We start from the raw sequence: 18,074 nt of genomic DNA, 5'->3' as shown, positions 1-18,074 counted from the left end.
GAAACTCGCTTTTCGGTTGTTGCTGCTTTCGGGACCGAACCTATCCTTTCGGTTTTCTGCTTCATGTGGCCCGAAAGCATTTCTCTCTGACTTAGAATCTTTATCATGGTAAGAGTAATAAGGATTTTGAGAGCACCAAAACTGCTTTCGCTCTGAGAGATTTTTCTTGTATCTAAGATTTGTCTGCTGCTTTTGATTTTTCACCTGTTTCGGTTGTCTGTGGATATTGGCTTTTTATTTCAGCTTCTTGACAGCTGGTTCAATCTTCACATATGAGGATTCGCTTGTGGAGGTGACTTCTTCTACAGGAATTTCTTTTGTGCCACTTGTACCAGGTACGTCAAAGTTGGTAGGCTTATTCAGCGGTTCTGGCACATATCTTCCTTTGGTCTTCCAAGATGTTCGCTCTGACAGACCAACCGTTTCATCTGCATTGTCTATAGGAGCTGACTAGAAAAACTCATCACAGCCATCTGCATTGTGTTCGTTCACTATGGGAGTGAGTTTAGCTGTTTGATGTTCGGTTACTCCTGTGACCTTATACACCTGATTAGGAGTAGTTCTAACCTTCTGAAACACAACGGCCTTTTCTTTAAGGGCTGGGGACTTGGTTTTGGACAAACGAGCGAATTCCACAGAATTTTCAGAAATCAGATTTTTGTGGTTTTCGGGTTCGCTCTTGACAAACTAAGAACAGTCGACTTCAACCTCTATAGAAATTTCACTCATATCATCGTCCTCATCAAGTTCAGATGCGTTTTCAACATCAATTTTAATTTCTGAACTTAATTTGGAACTCAATGAGTCGAATTTTTGTATGGTTTCGGTCTTCAGCTTATCGTCTTCATCCAAAAGATTTTTAAGCATGTCCTTATTGTCTTTGGACTTTATAAAAGATTTTACTTTGTCCAGACCATACATATAAGTGGGATTGACATCATTGGAAGATACAACACTTTCACAGTTGTATGCTTCGGCATCGATTTCATCCTCCTTAAACTCAAGGAAGGGTAGAATCATGTGATGTATCTTCTGCCCTATTTCACAATTTAGATGCAGTTGAGTAATGTTAGCATAAAGTCTTTTAGCGATCAAACAAAAAACATTCCTTTGTTTTAACAATTTCAAATTGTCTCTTTGTAAATAAATGTTTTCATCCCTAGACTTAATTAGCTCCGACTCCTTCTGCTCAATCCACATCTTTCGGTCCTCACTCTTGGATGACACCCTACTTATTTGGTCAGTCAGATTAGAATTTGTGACTCGAGTTTGAGTTAAACAACTATCTAGATTTGAAAGTCTTGAATTCAAGTTATTTAATTCCTTTTCATATGATTTTTGTGGAATTTTAAACGAAACAAAAATAGATTGTACCTTCTTGATCAGTTCATCAAGTTCACTGATCTGCACGCTGAGAGGTTTTGCTGTAAAGCATAAGTCCTCTCGCTCCTTGGCTTCGTCATTTCCACCATTAGTGTTATATCCCCTCATATGAGATACATCCGTCACCATCAGACATCTTCCGCTGGTTTCATCATCTTTTGCAACATAATCCTTTCCATGCGAAGGCTGTCTCACCTCATCGTCTTCTGAATCGGTTGACCAAACCTGTACGCCACCGAACTCGTCATCCTCTGCCGAACCCTGCACAATAAGAGCATTCATAGAGGGATTAGTAGCAGCTTTGTTCCTTTTAATCTCTTCCAGCTTTTTCATAAGAATTGCCTCTTCATCTTTCTCCTCATCTTTCTCAGCCATCTTCTTCAGCACACAATCCTTTGCGTAGTGATTCTTTCCCCCACAGTAGAAGCAACTGACACCAGAGTCAGCTTCACCCTTAGCTTCCTTTTTCGACTCCTCAACTTTCGGTTCATCTTTTATTCTTTCGGAACTGTAGCTTCCTTGCCAATTACGATTTTTGTTGGAAGGAAACTTCTTCTGGATAAACCTTAAGGGATTTCACACCATTAAAGCATAATCTTTGGTTGTCAGATCATGATCTCCTAGATTAAGATCCTATTCATCTTCTTCTACACTTTTACCCTTGGATAAGAGTGCCAGAGACCCCAGACTCAAAACCATGCTCTTCTCTTGCAGCACTATCTTTTCTTGGGATTTCAGAATTCCCACCCGTTTCGCCAGCGAGTAGGATTTGAACTACTCATGTGCTTTGACTGTTGACACAACCACTCTCCATACAGATCTTAGGCCATTAAAAAAAATGACCTTCTATTCAATAAGCTTCCTTTCAATATCATGTTTGATCATCTTGCTGAGAAGATGATTGAAGCGATCAAACGTCTGTCTAACAGATTCATTAGGGCTTTGCCTGAACTCTCCAAATTCAGACAGGAGCAAGGTCTGAATTGAGTGCTCCAGATCTTCATCTGTAGAATACAGCTCTCGCAGCCGATCCGAAATTTCTTAAGAAGTACTGCAGGAATTAACCAATCTAAATGTGTCAGATTGAAGAGCGAATCGAATCAGTCTCAATGCTTTGATGTTGCACTGAAACTTCTCCTTTTCGTCCCGAGCAACATCTTTTAACAAATCATTATACTCCTTTTGCGTTTTAATAATTCTAGATGTTCTTGAATGAGCAAATGGTCCAAACACAATGGCCTCCCATATCAGATACCCATTATCTTCAGATCCAATGACGTAGTCTTCGAAATGATGCGCCCAAACCTCGTAATCCTGAGTGTAGAGAATTGGAATCTTGGTTATAGATCCTATACTGTTTGAGATGTTGATAGGATTGGATTGAGAATCGTCCATGCTTGATCGTTTAACCTGTTGTAAGATCAGACTTGTAATACTTAATATTAGGGCAAGATGAATAATTACTAAGATACGTCAATTATGGAGTGACGGCTCAATAAATATTAGTAAATGCGGAATAAACCCTAATCACTTCTTTCACAGAAGAGATGTGTATGAATTACACAGCCTCCTGCTCTGATACCAACTGATGAGTTTAAGAAACTCTTTGATCATTTAGATCTTATAACAGTTAAACCAAGAAAGCGATAACATCAATATAAAACACAAGAACGAATCTGAATATGTCGAATGATTCAATTGATTCAATCCTCAGCAGAGCTCGATAAAGAACTTCTGTTGTAGAGGATATTAGGGTTACAAAAGATAAAGATCAAAGTACTTGATAGAATAACTTGTAAAATCTTCCGTTCTAGGATGCATGCAACCACCTATAAATACAAAACCCTATAAAATAACTCACGGATGGACAGGCCCATACCGGAGACTAAATGGACTAAATAGCGAGCCCAAGATGCAACACCTTCTGGACCTAACAGACTTGATGTCAATCTATAAAATGGTTTGAAGGTATGGGTTTGATAAAACAATTTAGTATAAGGAAACATTTGTTTGAATCACAATTGTAAATAAGTTTGAAATAAAACATACAAAGTAAAATGTACAGTGTAATAAAGAGTTTTAAAACATATAAAATGTTTATGAAAATCATTTGAAGGAAACTGTTTGGTAAAATGGCAAATGAGTAGTAAATCATTTAAATGCTGCTGATTAATCACATGTGATTGATATAATAAGTGGCATGATTCTACTTGTATCCCCCCCATAAAGCATTTAAAAATAGTTAAAACATAGATTAAGGGGTATGAACTCACCTGCAGTAACTGATTGGAATTGAACGGACTGTTATCGTAAGGAAGGATCGGATAAGTGCTTGGTGTCAAGTGAAGACTTTAGACACACACAATGATCCTAATTACATATGAAGACATATGTATATAAATAATTAGTGATTAAAACACTAATTATACAAGTATAAGTATTTTAATGCGAGGAAAAGACTTTTGGTCAAGTGCTAGGAGGCAAATGGGTTGCAACAAAGGAGTGCAAAGCCACTTATGGGAGTTTCTTGGTCAAATGACCATATGTTTTGGAGTTTACGGCCCAGGGGAGTAAACTCCTGGCCGTAAACTCTCAACAAGATCTCTAAATGAAGCATATCATTTATACAACTAGTTTGGTGAGTTGATTCAAGGCTTAATCAAGTGTTTGGGTGACATTTGCCCCCTTTATAGGGGTTTACGGCCCTGGTACCATATCACATGGAGATTACGTTCGTAATCTCCTTTGGGGGAAGGTTTATGGTGCTTTCAAGTCCCTAAATTAAAAAGGAATGCATTAAGGCAATTGTCCAAGGCTTTAAGAGGATTTATGGCACCGTTTGGAACCATTTATTGGACTTCACGGCCCTGGAACATCTTGGGCCGTGAACACCCTTTTCTTGGTGTTTTAATGGTGTTTTCTAGCCCCAATCACACTAGGGTACATGTCTAAATTCAAGCCTAATCCTTAGGAAGTGTTTGTGGCAACAAAACACCCCTATCTAGAGTTTTCGGCCCATGAACCATTTGGCCATGTGTTTGCGGCCGTGAACACCCATAGGTGTTGGTATTTTGATTGTTTTGGGTCCTAGACACATCAAGGTAATGTGCTATGCTAGTCTCTTGGATCAATGAAGGCATTTAGGGCATTTTGGCAACCTAAAATGGAGTTCACGGCCCAAGAACTTCCTTGGCCGTGAACTCACTTTGACCCTTGATTCTTAATTGTTTTGCGGACTAAACATTGTAATGAAGGCTTCTAGTTTGAGTTCTAAGGCTTTGAGGGGCATTGGGACACTTTTGGCCCTTAAAATGGAGTTTACTCCCAAAGTGTTCTTGGGCGGTAAACTCCCGAATCTTGGGGTTTTGGCGTGATTTTGATGTTATAAACTACAATCTAAGCTATATTTGTAACGTCCCAAAATTCAAGACTAAAAATTTCTTTTAATAAAACATTACTTTAAGAAAATTCATCATTTCAAAACATAAACAGAGTATTAGTTTCCAAAATACATGTTCGTTATCAGAGTAAACATTCCCAGGCTGTCTAAACTATGGTGTGTGCCATGCGATCACCCCGAGCTCTTCCCTCCGCTACCGGAAGTACCTGAAACCAAAACTGAAAACCGCAAGCACGAAGCTTAGTGAGTTCCCCACCCTACCACATACCATGCATAACCACATACTGCACATACTGGGCCCCGCCGCTCCAGGCCCCGTCTGGCTTCAATCCCCGCTCGGATACAGATCTGTTTCACTTAGGCCTTGCTTGTCACAAGGCCTCGCCCACTAACATATAATATCACGTAAACATATCACATCACATCACATAATCTAAACACATATTAATGGATCTTGTCCTAAGGCCTCGCCTATCTATGGGCCCCACCCTTGTCCTGCTACTGATGAGTCATGGAACCCCATCCATACTCCTGCTGATAGTGAGGTATGGGCCCAGCCCACCCTCACTCCTTCCCTAACTTGGGCCTCGCCCCTGCTCTGCTGCTACTGAGATGTGGAACACCATCCACACTCTGCTGTTGGTGAGATACGGGACCCTGCCCACACTCACCTCCCTACCAGGCACATACAAGTATCACACAGACAACAAGTATAAACTATCACATAAACCATTCCTTGGGCACCCACCCTCTATCATTAGACCTCATCCCGAATATCATACTAGCATACGATGCCTAGGGCTAACCCCCGGGTCTTCTACTCATAACTACATGGGCCGACATTGTGGCCGTAGACCCATTCATACAAAAGGAAACTCACCTGTACCGGCTGATCTGGCTGATGAACCCACTAGCTGCTGCATAGCAACTCTCTGAACTTCAGCTCCACTCACTCCCCGAACTACCAATATCAATACAACACTGAGTCTAACTGACCCCCGACAGACAACCAAGTCAACTCTAGTCAAAGTCAAAGTCCTGGTCGAAGTCAACCTCCCACGTCAACCCTACTCGCCGAGTCACCCTATTGACTCGCCGAGTTCATATGTTCAGAGTCCTTCTATTCGCGACTCGACTCGCCGAGTCAGTCCATGACTCGCCGATTCTACCGACTACCGAGTCCTGACCTGTCCAACTCACCGAGTCTCCATTCGACTCACTGATTCGAGTCTCAACTCGAAGGGTTTGGGGTTTCGCTACCTGGCTAGCCGAGTCCAGGACAACCTTCAACAGACTCGCCGAGTTGTTCATCCAACTCGCCGAGTTCCTACCCAACTTCGTCTGACTCGACGAGCTATTCATCCCACTCGTCGAGTTCCTCCAAATCTTCATGCTACTCGCCGAGTGCACTCAAAGGACTCGCCGAGTCCATTTAGATCTCCATACATGTAGAGGACTTTTGATTCATGCATGGACTCCAAACTGTAGATCTACCCTTCCCAAGCCCATTCCTCACGTAAAGTTGCAAACTTTACGTGTAGAGAAGGAGATTTAGGCAAAATACACCATAAACTAGGGTTTAAGGCAAGGAGGCTCCATAATCAACTCAAGGGCTGAAACTTTATGCTTCCCAAGACCAAAATCGGCTTAGATCTGAAGTAGCAACTCCAGATCCGGCTTCTAACTCAAATGGGCAACTAATCATGGCTAAAAAGCCCCAAAACTCACAACCAAAATAGATCTAAGGAAAGGAAATGACGTAATACCTTCAATACCTCAGAAAGGCTCCACAAACTCTAGATCTGAAGCCAATCCTTGAAGCTTCACTGATTCCCCTCTTTCTTCTTCCTTCAAATCACCCAAAAATGGCTTGGAAGCTTGAATGCACAACAATGGAGGTTTAGGGTTCACTTTCTGAATGAGGGAGGCTCTAAGGAACCCTAATGCAGAGAATAAGGAGCTTAAATAGCACCCAAAGTCCTGGATTTAGGGTTTTCCTCGCACAGACTAAACTCGCCGACTCTACTTGGCCGACTCGTCGAGTTGGTCACTTACACCTCGACCCGGATCCCGCTCGAACTCGCCGAGTTCCTCCTTGGACTCGCCGAGTCGCCCCTCAAAATTAGGGTTTTCTTTCCTTTCTTGGCCTTCAAAACTTTGGGTGTTACAACTCTCCCGCACATAAATTTACTTCGTCCTCGAAGTTTGCCATGGTCCACCGCCTTCGATCTGCTTCCAAAACCCGCCAAATATCCCAACACCAGCTGCCTACCTTCGCTGGTCTTCCACCTGGTCATTCTGACTAACATAAACCTCGTAGATAAAACCTCGGGTCAAACCTGATCTTGAACAACCTAGAAAGACAACTTACTCAACCGACAATCCTTCTGGTATTCTCCAAGTACTGCACTTGAAATCATAGGGGTTGACCCCTTCTTTCTTTACGCGATTCCCTCACCTTCCTATGGCGATGCTCCATATCCAACTATTTCCTCTGTCACTGTGAAGGTCCTATCCTTCACCAACTCCATCACCTCCGGTATTTCCAGTACGGGTAATCCCCGTCAGTAATCGCCAACACTCTCTTCTTTGTCATAACTTGGTGCCGAGCACCCCTCGATTCAATTAACCGAATTCCACCATACACTGCTTACCCGCAGTACTACTGACTGAAAATTCTGCTATTCCTTGTCTGCCTTCCGTATGAACTGAGACCAGCCTGGTCCCTACCAACCTATCAATGTCTGGATTACTGGCTCCCATCGGTAGCTAGTCCCAACACCACCACTAGTCGCTCCCAGCAACTTCCGAAGAAACTTCGACCACCTATAACTACTCAATCTATTCTTCCATTCAGGAACCACAATCCTGGGATCCCTGATCCCCTAAATTGACACTAAAGTCCCTACCAGGTCCTACCTGCGCTGCTAAAACTCTCGGGCCTCGCCCACGGGTCCCACCGGCCTCTATCCTTCTAGTCCCACTAGTCTAATTACTCTCGCTCGGGCCTCGCCCACGGGTCTCACCCAACCATATCCTGGAGCGGCCTCTCCTAAGGTCTCACCTCTCTAGGGCTATATAGGCAAACTCCCTATCATTCTCATCCACTACCCATTCCTGATCCCTGACCGATCACTAGGAGGTAAGGGCCTCGCCCCAACTCCGCGATCGAAGCTACTAAGGAATGCTACGGCTTGCCCGTAGTCATACATCACCATCCATTGCTGAATGCTAGTGAATGCTACGGCTACCCCATAGTCTTACATCACTTTCTACCACTGACTGCTACTACGAAAACACCCATGTGCGATTAGCTCTCAAGATCCTCATTCCGACTCCCTCGAGTCCTACGGGCGATCCAAAACCTGTATTCCCAACCACGTACTAGCCATTACCATCACACGCACTAGCTGATGGGGAGTTTCTCAATCTCCCAACCCTAAAATCCTCAATCCATCAAACGCTGAACCACTTCTTTTCCTTTTTGGAGCTCGAACACTCTTACTGGATCTGTGTGCTCCTACCTTTGCACACTCGGAGGATTCTCCCCCACTTCGATCCTGCTTACCCCTTGTTTCTCAATACTCAAAAGAAATCCTTGCTACCATTCCATAATCGATCTGCTGAGGAACCCAAGCTTACCATAGCTAGGGAACTAACCAATCCATTTCTAACACTATACAACTCCGATCTAGCGAGACATACCAAGTCTCTCCCAAGCATGCTACAGTTAATGCATCCTATGTAACCTTCTCCAATAGGGCACATCCCCTCACTACCATTTGAATATCCAAGGTATGCAGATGGCATATAACTCGATCACAATCAACCGCTCAAAAATAAAATACTCATACCAATAATGATGCAGAAGCATAACAATATAATCATGCACAAATAAAAGAACTGAAAACAGAAATCACATACCTACAACGTCTGGTGCTGATCGCGCCTCTACGGTAGTCATCTGAAGAGCTCTGCCTCCTACCGCAGGCGCCTCTGCACGGCCCTAACGGCCGTCTGTGATCCTCAAAGTTGCAGGGGCAGGTGCCATCAACCGTCCTGCTGAAAACAAACTGGGGCATTAGGCCTTCTTGTGGCCTCGCTGGTTGCAATGAAAACATAACAGGTCTGATACCTGTGAGGTGGTAATAGTACAATCCCTGCTGAAATGACCAGTCCGACCGCACTTGAAAGAACTAGACTCACCACCGCTACCACCCCTGCACGCGCCCCCATGCGCCCTGCCACACTTCCCGCACCGGCTGTGGTCCTGATAATCCCTCGACCTCGAATCCGATCCCTTGGGCCTTTTGCCCGAACCCGTAGCTACCTGAACCTCATCCGGCTTCCTCTTCCAGATCTGCTCCAAATCAATTTCCCTCTCTCTAGCCCGAGAAATCATATCTTCCAGCGTTTTACAGTTGGATCTGCTCACGAACTCCCTGACGTCATCCCTCAACATCTCATGGTATCGGGCCATCTTCATCTCCTCATCCGCGACATACTGCGGTACAAGAAGAGCCCTCTCCCTGAACTTGGCAATGATCTCCGCCACAGTCTCAGTGGTCTGCGTCAAATCCTGAAACTCTAGTGCCAACTGCTGCACCTCAATAATCGGCGAAAACTCCGCCCTGAACCTGCCGAGAAATCGCTCCAAGTCATCGCATCCAACGCGGCATCATCCTCCAAAGCATGACCAATCTCCTCCCACCAATCCCTCGCTCTGTCATTCAGAAGAAAGGAAGCGAGTCTGACCTTGTCCCCCTCAGGGCACCGGCTCGTACGGAGTGCGTTGGCAACATCAGCCAACCATCTGCTGCTAGCGATGGGGTCCCTAGCCCCATGATAATCTGGTGCCCCACATTCCCTAAACTCCCGAAATGTCAAGGTACACGCTCCCATTAAAGCCATCATCTCAGAACGGAAGGCTGCCAGCCTCTCATCCAAAATCTCCAATATACCCTCCTTGACTGTGCCATAGATCACAGGAGTCTGATTCAAAATACTGCGCGTAACCTCGGCGGATATCAACTCCCTCATTCGCTCCTCGAGCTGCTCGGCCCCTGAACCTGAGCCTGATCCCTCTCTGGCGCCTGATCCGCCCGCTGGTCTCTTTCACAACGTCACCATGCTGAAAATATACCACAACCACTATCAGAATACTCATCACTGATGCGAGACCAAACACACCCTACCAGGTTCCTGGTCTTGTCTCGGCCTTTCCCGAATCGAGTACGGATCCTCTGCTTTCAGTAGTACGGTACCATACTACCTTCCACATCTATCCGTACTTTCCTCCGGAATTGCTTTGACTCCACCAGGTCCCTTATCCACTACTACTGCTCCCAGCACTTTCTCATCCTAGGCTTACCCTAGGAAAACCTCTGACTCAACTCAAACCAGTCCTCAGCTGCTGAAGGTCTCCTTGTGATGCCAATTAGCCATCACCTGGATACCATCACATGTGACGAGGCTCAGATAATCCTTCAAGTAAAAGACTCTTTCTTACAACGGTTGGAGTCAAACAAGAGCTGCGCAATAGGACCAAATCCAGCACTCTGAGATTATTCAACCCTGATCACATGTGACGTGTTGTATCCACCTAATGGCCAACTCCCATCACTCAGTATCCCACAATGCACAAAGCAAGCAGCATTCTGACAAGGGAAAATCTAACCACAACATACTCAAGTAATCATATCCACATAGCATGAAACTGAACTAGCATGCAACACAGACTCATAAACTCAGGCATAACCTAGACAGGCTATCCTACCGCTATCTAATCAGCACTATCATGCAGCTCAAAACACATACAATAGGCACATAAGGCATCATCCCTAGATCCTTAGTCCTAATCCAGCATGTTGTTCTATCAACTGATAATCAAATCATTAACTTGTATGGGTATTCTGGGGTACTTACTTGAGCTCAGCTGATTGAATGCACCACACCTCTTTTCTCTTTTCAAAGTTCTTTTCTTTCCGAATTACTTTTGCTTTTCTAAAACTCTTTTCTTTTCCAAAACCCTCTTTTACAAAACTGTCTTTTCATTTTGAAAACTTCTATACCAATTCCTCGATTTGAGTTCAGACACACCCGAGAGCATGTCCGAATCCCTCAAACCAAGGCTCTGATACCAACTTGTAACGTCCCAAAATTCAAGACTAAAAATTTCTTTTAATAAAACATTACTTTAAGCAAATTCATCATTTCAAAACATAAACAGAGTATTAGTTTCCAAAATACATGTGCGTTATCAGAGTAAACATTCCCAGGCTGTCTAAACTATGGTGTGTGCCATGCGATCATCCCGAGCTCTTCCCTCCGCTACCGGAAGTACCTGAAACCAAAACTGAAAACCATAAGCACGAAGCTTAGTGAGTTCCCCACCCTACCACATACCATGCATAACCACATACTGCACATACTGGGCCACGCCCGCTATCCTGGGCCTCGCCCGCTACAACGGCCCCGCCGCTACAGGCCCCGCCTGGCTTCGAGCCCCGCTCGGATACATATCTGTTTCATTTAGGCCTCGCCTGTCACAGGGCCTTGCCCACTAACATATAATAACACGTAAACATATCACATCACATCACATAATCTAAACACATACTAACGGATCTTGTCCTAAGGCCTCGCCTATCTCTGGGCCCCACCCTTGTCCTGCTACTGATGAGTCATGGAACCCGGTCCATACTCATGCTGATAGTGAGGTACGGGCCCATTCCACCCTCACTCCTTCCCTAACTTGGTCCTCACCCCTGCTTTGCTGCGACTAACATGTGGAACACCATCTACACTCTGCTATTGGTGACATACGGGACCTCGCCCACACTCACCTCACTACCAGGCACATACAAGTATCACACAGACAACAAGTATAAACTATCACATAAACCATTGCTTGGGCACCCGCCCTCTATCATTGGACCTTGTCCCGAATATCATACTAGCATACCGTGCCTAGGGCTAACCCTCGGGTCTTCTACTCATAACTACATGGGTCGGCATTGTGGCCGTAGACCCATTCATACAAAGGGAAACTCACCTGCACCGGCTGATCTGGCTAGTGAACCCACTAGCTGCTGCACAACAACTCTTTGAACTTCAGCTCCACTCACTCCCCGAACTACCAATATCAATTCAACACTGAGTCTAACTGACCCCCGAAAGACAACCAAGTCAACTCTGGTCAAAGTCAAAGTCCTGGTCAAAGTCAACCTCCCACGTCAACCCTACTCGCCGAGTTCATATGTTCAGAGTCCTTCTATTCGCGACTCGACTCGCCGAGTCAGTCCATGACTCGCCGAGTCTACCGACTACCGAGTCCTAACCTGTCCAACTCACCGAGTCTCCATTCGACTCACTGATTCGAGTCTCAACTCAAAGGGTTTGGGGTTTTACGACCTGGCTCGCTGAGTCCAAGAATGGAATCACCGAGTCCAGGACAACCTTCAACAGACTCGCCAAGTTGTTCATTCAACTCGCCGAGTTCCTACCAAACTTCATCTGACTCGACGAGCTGTTCATCCCACTCGTCGAGTTCCTCCAAATCTTCATGCTACTCGCCAAGTGCACTCAAAGGACTCGCCGAGTCCATTTAGATCTCCATACATGTAGAGGACTTTTGAGTCATGCATGGATTCCAAACTGTAGATCTACCCTTTCCCAAGCCCATTCCTCACGTAAAGTTGCAAACTTTACGTGTAGAAAAGGAGATCTAGGAAAAATACACCATAAACTAGGGTTTAAGGCAAGGAGGCTCCATAATCAACTCAAGGGCTGAAACTTTATGCTTCCCAAGACCAAAATCGGCTTAGATCTGAAGTAGCAACTCCAGATCCGGCTTCTAACTCAAATGGGCAACTAATCATGGCTAAAAATCTCCAAAACTCACAACCAAAATAGATCTAAGGGAAGGAAATGACTTAATACCTTCAATACCTCAGAAAGGCTCCACAAATTCCAGATCTGAAGCCAATCCTTGAAGCTTCACTGATTCCCCTCTTTCTTCTTCCTTCAAATCACCCAAAAATGGCTTGGAAGCATGAATGCACGACAATGGAGGCTTAGGGTTCGCTTTTTGAATGAGGGAGGCTCTAAGGAACCCTAATGGAGAGAATAAGGAGCTTAAATAGCGCCCAAAGTCCCGGATTTAGGGTTTTCCTCGCACAGACCAGAATCGCCGAGTCCACTTGGCCGACTCGCCGAGTTGGTCACTTACACCTTGACCCGGATCCCGCTCGGACTCGCCGAGTTCCTCCTTGGACTCGCCGAGTCGCCCCTAAAAATTAGGGTTTTCTTTCCTTTCTTGGCCTTCAAAACTTTCGGTGTTACAATATTATATAACTAGATCGAAGTACTCACAATTTGGGATAAAAACCCGAAGATCCGTGAGAGAGAATTCGGCTTTTCTCTAATTGGAAATGTAACTAATGAACCAATATGGTTCAGTTTTCTATATATAGTCCTGGGATTTTTGGCAGAAAATATTTTTATTCTCGCAATGAACTTTAATATCCTAGAGTATTGGAATAATAGGGTTGCACAAAACCCTAGTGCATCCACTCTCCTGATATCTCCTTAAGTGTAATTTCTGAAAAACTGCCAAACTTATACCCAAAGTCTGAATTTTCACTGTAATTGTTCTACTTCTACTGGCTTCAAATGGTTTGTACAGAATGGAAATTTCGGGTTGTCACATTATCCCCCTGTTAAATGTAATTTCGTCCCGAAATTAGAATTTTGATAAGGAAGTAGATACGAATGATCGAGTCATGAGGAGGAAACTTCCTAATCGATTGGTTCTAGCGCTCCTAAGTGAAATCGGGTCCTCGGTTGGTATCCCAACGAACCTTCACTAATGGGCGACGGCGTTGCTTCGTCCGCTTGACCTCTCGGTCGAGGGTCACTACGGTTCTAATACGAATGTGAGGATCTCGACGAGTGTACTTATAAGAGTCCTAACGGAAAGGTATGGTTTCACGGTCGAGACGCGAAGAGTAGAATGTACGTTACTGGGTTCGCGGAGTAGGTCTAATGTGTGCGAGGTACATGACCGATTCTGGTAAGAATCTAAGAGGTCTTGTCTATCTTGGATTTAGTTGTCCACGCTTTACGAAGCGTATGAAGCCGTTCCCAGAGTTAGACTTCCTAAAGAACTTGGTCACTCACTTGGAATTCCAAAGGTTCCTTTTCTTATTTAACTTCCCAGTCAAGGGCCACTCCTTGATGGGTCAAGGTCGTAAAGGTTTCCGTAATTTGTGAGGGGTTCTGAATGAACTAAGACAGTGGGTCTGTAAGACCTAGAATTTGGCAAATGTCTGTCGGCGTCTCTGGTGTCGACAAATTCTCAACAGTTTTGACAAATCGTTAAAGTACTCAAAATTTCCCACATCACTAACAGCGTGTCATAGGAATTTAACTCTTCAATTTCAAAACTCGTGCCTAGAGAACTTTGCGAAAAGTTCCTCTGAAGGAAATGTTTCCATGGGTTTCTTCTTTCTTCGAGGGTAGATAAGTAAGGCATTACATGGAGAAATGACGAACTGATCCATGTAAGAAAGACGTACCCTACTCATTTAGTTCATGAAAACTATGAGCGTATTGGTCCTATCCGAAGGGCATCACTACAGACTCGAAGTGTCCGCATCGAGTTCGGAAGATAGTATTCCGGACATCCTTCCCTAACACTCAAACTGGTGATATTCAGATTTCAGATCCATTCCTGGAAGTAATTCTTTCCTTGCGTTTGCTCAACCATTTCATCTATGCGAGGCAGAGATAACAATTTATAATGAAAAATCTTGACGGAGTACTCGATAGCCAAGGTACATACGATGCGATCCATCGATCTCTGGAAGAATATGACTGGGGTTCTCTAGGGTGAGAAGCCTAGTCTTCTAATTCTATTTCTGTGTGGTTCGCTAAATTGTTTGTACTGTTCTTGTATCTCCGGAGTGTTTAGACTGTAGAGCGATTCGTTTACGGGAGTCATACTGGGTTCTAAGTTGGTTCACATGACGATGTGATTACTCGTATACTTAGGCAGTTCTCCGTCCTGAAGTTCATATTAGAATTCATACATGGTTTCTCAATCACAGTCTCATGTATACGAGTCGTATATAATTAAGATTGAAAAGGTTGTCGAATAACTGATTCTTCTTTAAGCTCACATCCCATTGGGGAAAAAGAAGTTAAAGTGGAATCATCAATTCTAAACCTGTAGAACCTTGATTATATATCACTCTTATGTATACATTCCTCAGTGATAGATCAATCGTATAAATCCTTGGATTGAACTTTACGTACTGCACGAGTGGTACTTCGGGGGTTTCTTCGGAAAAGAGAAGAACTAAGAGGTACTCCATGCATGAGTAATTCAGTGTTCTGATATGACGGTTTCGCTAGAAAGGCGATTTAGAAGAAAGAGATGTACATATGAAGCTGATTGTTTCTTGAAGACGACATGATTCTGTTAGCACGAATGATAAGGATTTTGTGAGCGATTCTGGTTGACCCTAGGGGTACTTCGATTGTTCAAGTAAAGGGTAAGAGTATGCTCTCGAAAGTTTGACCTACATCCCTATGATGCAGTCCTAGTATGGATTGGAGGTATGATCGCGAAGGTTTGACCTACATCCCTATGATGCAGTCTTAGTACGGAATGAAAAGTGAGTTTGTAGAATGGTCTCAAGACGTTTATCGTTCAAGCCGAGGTATCGTGGGTTGGTGAATAACAAGATCCAACCACTAAAAGAGACTTGGAAATGTCTCCGGAGCTAAATTACTATAGTCCAATGACTTGACTAAAGCAGGTTTCAGATAGACTCCAATGAAAGTATGATGAGAGTACTTGAATAAAGGAAATGACACAGAAGTTAGTTGACTGTCAAAATCCTTGATATTCATGACGTAAAGCTCGGGAAAATGACCTTGTAAAGGTCTCACATCATATCCAGAGAGTATAGTTCTTGACAGCATAAGGACCTAACCTAAAGTACTTACAGTACAAGGTAATTTCATAGAAAATGCCACATCGGGAAGAGACATAAAACGATTACTTTCTAACAAGGGAAGTAAGGTAAAGAATCTACTACTGACGATGGTCATCCCTCAGGTGAACTCTCAGTTCAGGCAGTTGACGTTCCATGTCAAGTAGGTGTCTTTCGTACACCCTCTGGCGTACTCGGAGCTCTATGACTTCGGCTCTCAATTTAGCCAGTGCTTGCAGCAGGGTTTCATGGTTTCTCTCTGATCTCTCGCGAGCATCTTCTAGACGAATGGTGCGGAGGGTATGCATTCTCGCATTGGCAACAACTTCGGTAATCTGATGTAGGGCTGTCCTGCCTTGAATCTCTTTTTGGGCCACTCTGCGAACCAAGATTGGCAAGATTTTGTATGCTGAGCCCCCATTGCTCAGGTCGTAAAATCTTCGGTCGCCATTAAATGGCATGGGTTGATCTTGTCCTTGGCTCCATTTTTCCATGCATTCCACCCACTCAGGGGTCGGGCCATGAAAAGTTGGACGAGGGTTAGGAATTGGAATGGGAGCTGCCTGGGGTAGGTTCCCAACCTCTGGTTCGGAATTAGCACCGTCCGAAGGGTTTTCATCATGGTGATCATTCAAAGGGATCGGATGATCATTCTGTGGTTCTTCTCCAAACCAACCACCAATGACCTCATTCGGGAGGTACTAGTTGCCGTGGGGATGGAGTCCAGCCATGTTATTTATGCGAGAATTAGGGTAAGAAAATAATTATTAGACGAACTATCTAGATAATTATTTAGAAAATCTTCATCAGTTACATCGCTATTTGTGAAGTGCATACTAGTTATATGTAATTGAAACAGGATAGGCCTTCGAATTAGAGATCTTAACTCCAAATTCACACAGAATCGGGGTGAAGTAAAATTTCACAGATTCTAAGTCTATAACATCCTAATTACATATATCCTTAGTGTATCCACTTAGCAACTATCAACTTAGTAATGAAGATCCCGTTTCAGTTCTCAAGTATAACGTACTTATAGTAACACCAAATACTCCTATAGTATTTTAAGTTTAATGTTATGTTCTACTGTTCTCATTGTGGTAGGTTTGGTAAGATTTTAGCATTTTTGCAACCACACAATTAAACTCAGGCACATGCTAGTCAACCCTCGGATAATATTGGTGATCAGGCTATATCTTCCCAGTTTTGACCATATGTCTCTAAGCCCACTTGCATTGCCCAACAATCGTAATTCTTTTGTATTGTCCTAGTGACACTGATTTTAGTATGAATGCAGGCACATATACTTTATTAAATATTTTATTATTTAAAGTATAAACTCTTGGTCAGAGTATTTTTAATCCCTTAAGTATTTATAGTTAGTATATCTTTTATGGGTTGATATACTTAATTCACTATAAACAATGCTCTGATACCAATCTGTCACACTCCAAAACCAAGAACGGCGGAAACGTTCTGGGGCGGAGGACGTCATGTACAGTATCACAACAATGTAAAGTAGTAAACAAGCAACAACATCATCCATTGCATTAATAATATAATTATTATACAAGTGTGTTTTGTCAAATTTTGATAAACACTAAAGCATAAATCAAAATGAAAGATGAGTCTTCAACAAGCTCCATCTTCCCTAATCCTTGCATCGGTACCTGTCTATAGATGACCTGAGGATACAAGTAATTTTGAAAGCGAGTATCAGCTTTGAAGCTGGTGAGATCATAAGTATTTTAGTGTCTTAATTTGTATGTAAGAAATTGTTTGTAAATGAATTGTAAGTATGGAAAAATGTAGATGAACTGTAAGTATAAAAATGTTTGTAAAACAACTGTAAACGTTTGAAAAACCCTAGAAATCCCTATGATTCCTACTTTTATATAAAAGTCTCTTCTACCAAAGTTTAACTATTCTTAATGTAGTCTTCTACCAAGACTTAACTGTTCTAAATGTTCGTTTCTTGTAAAAGTGTGTAATTTTCCCAAGTGTAACTATCATTTACAAAATATAGTTTTTACATTTAATGTTTAAGTGAAATGATCACTAAAATATGAAAAGGGGAAATTAATGTAGTACTGTAGTGTTGTATTATAGGAACTACTGTTGTACTAACTACCTTAAACCGGATTTATATTAAGGTATCATGTGCTTAATTGCACCATACTATCGACTGGTAACAACGATATACGAATGGTCATAAAACGGAATGACGTTTGGCACCTGCAGACCTGCAGGTCCGGCTGTAGCTAGCAGCAAGGTGTAGGATAGTCAATCCA

This window comes from Lactuca sativa, chromosome 9, assembly GCF_002870075.4.
Source record: "Lactuca sativa cultivar Salinas chromosome 9, Lsat_Salinas_v11, whole genome shotgun sequence".
Taxonomy (NCBI): domain Eukaryota; kingdom Viridiplantae; phylum Streptophyta; class Magnoliopsida; order Asterales; family Asteraceae; genus Lactuca; species Lactuca sativa.
Note: the sequence above shows the minus strand (reverse complement) of the source record.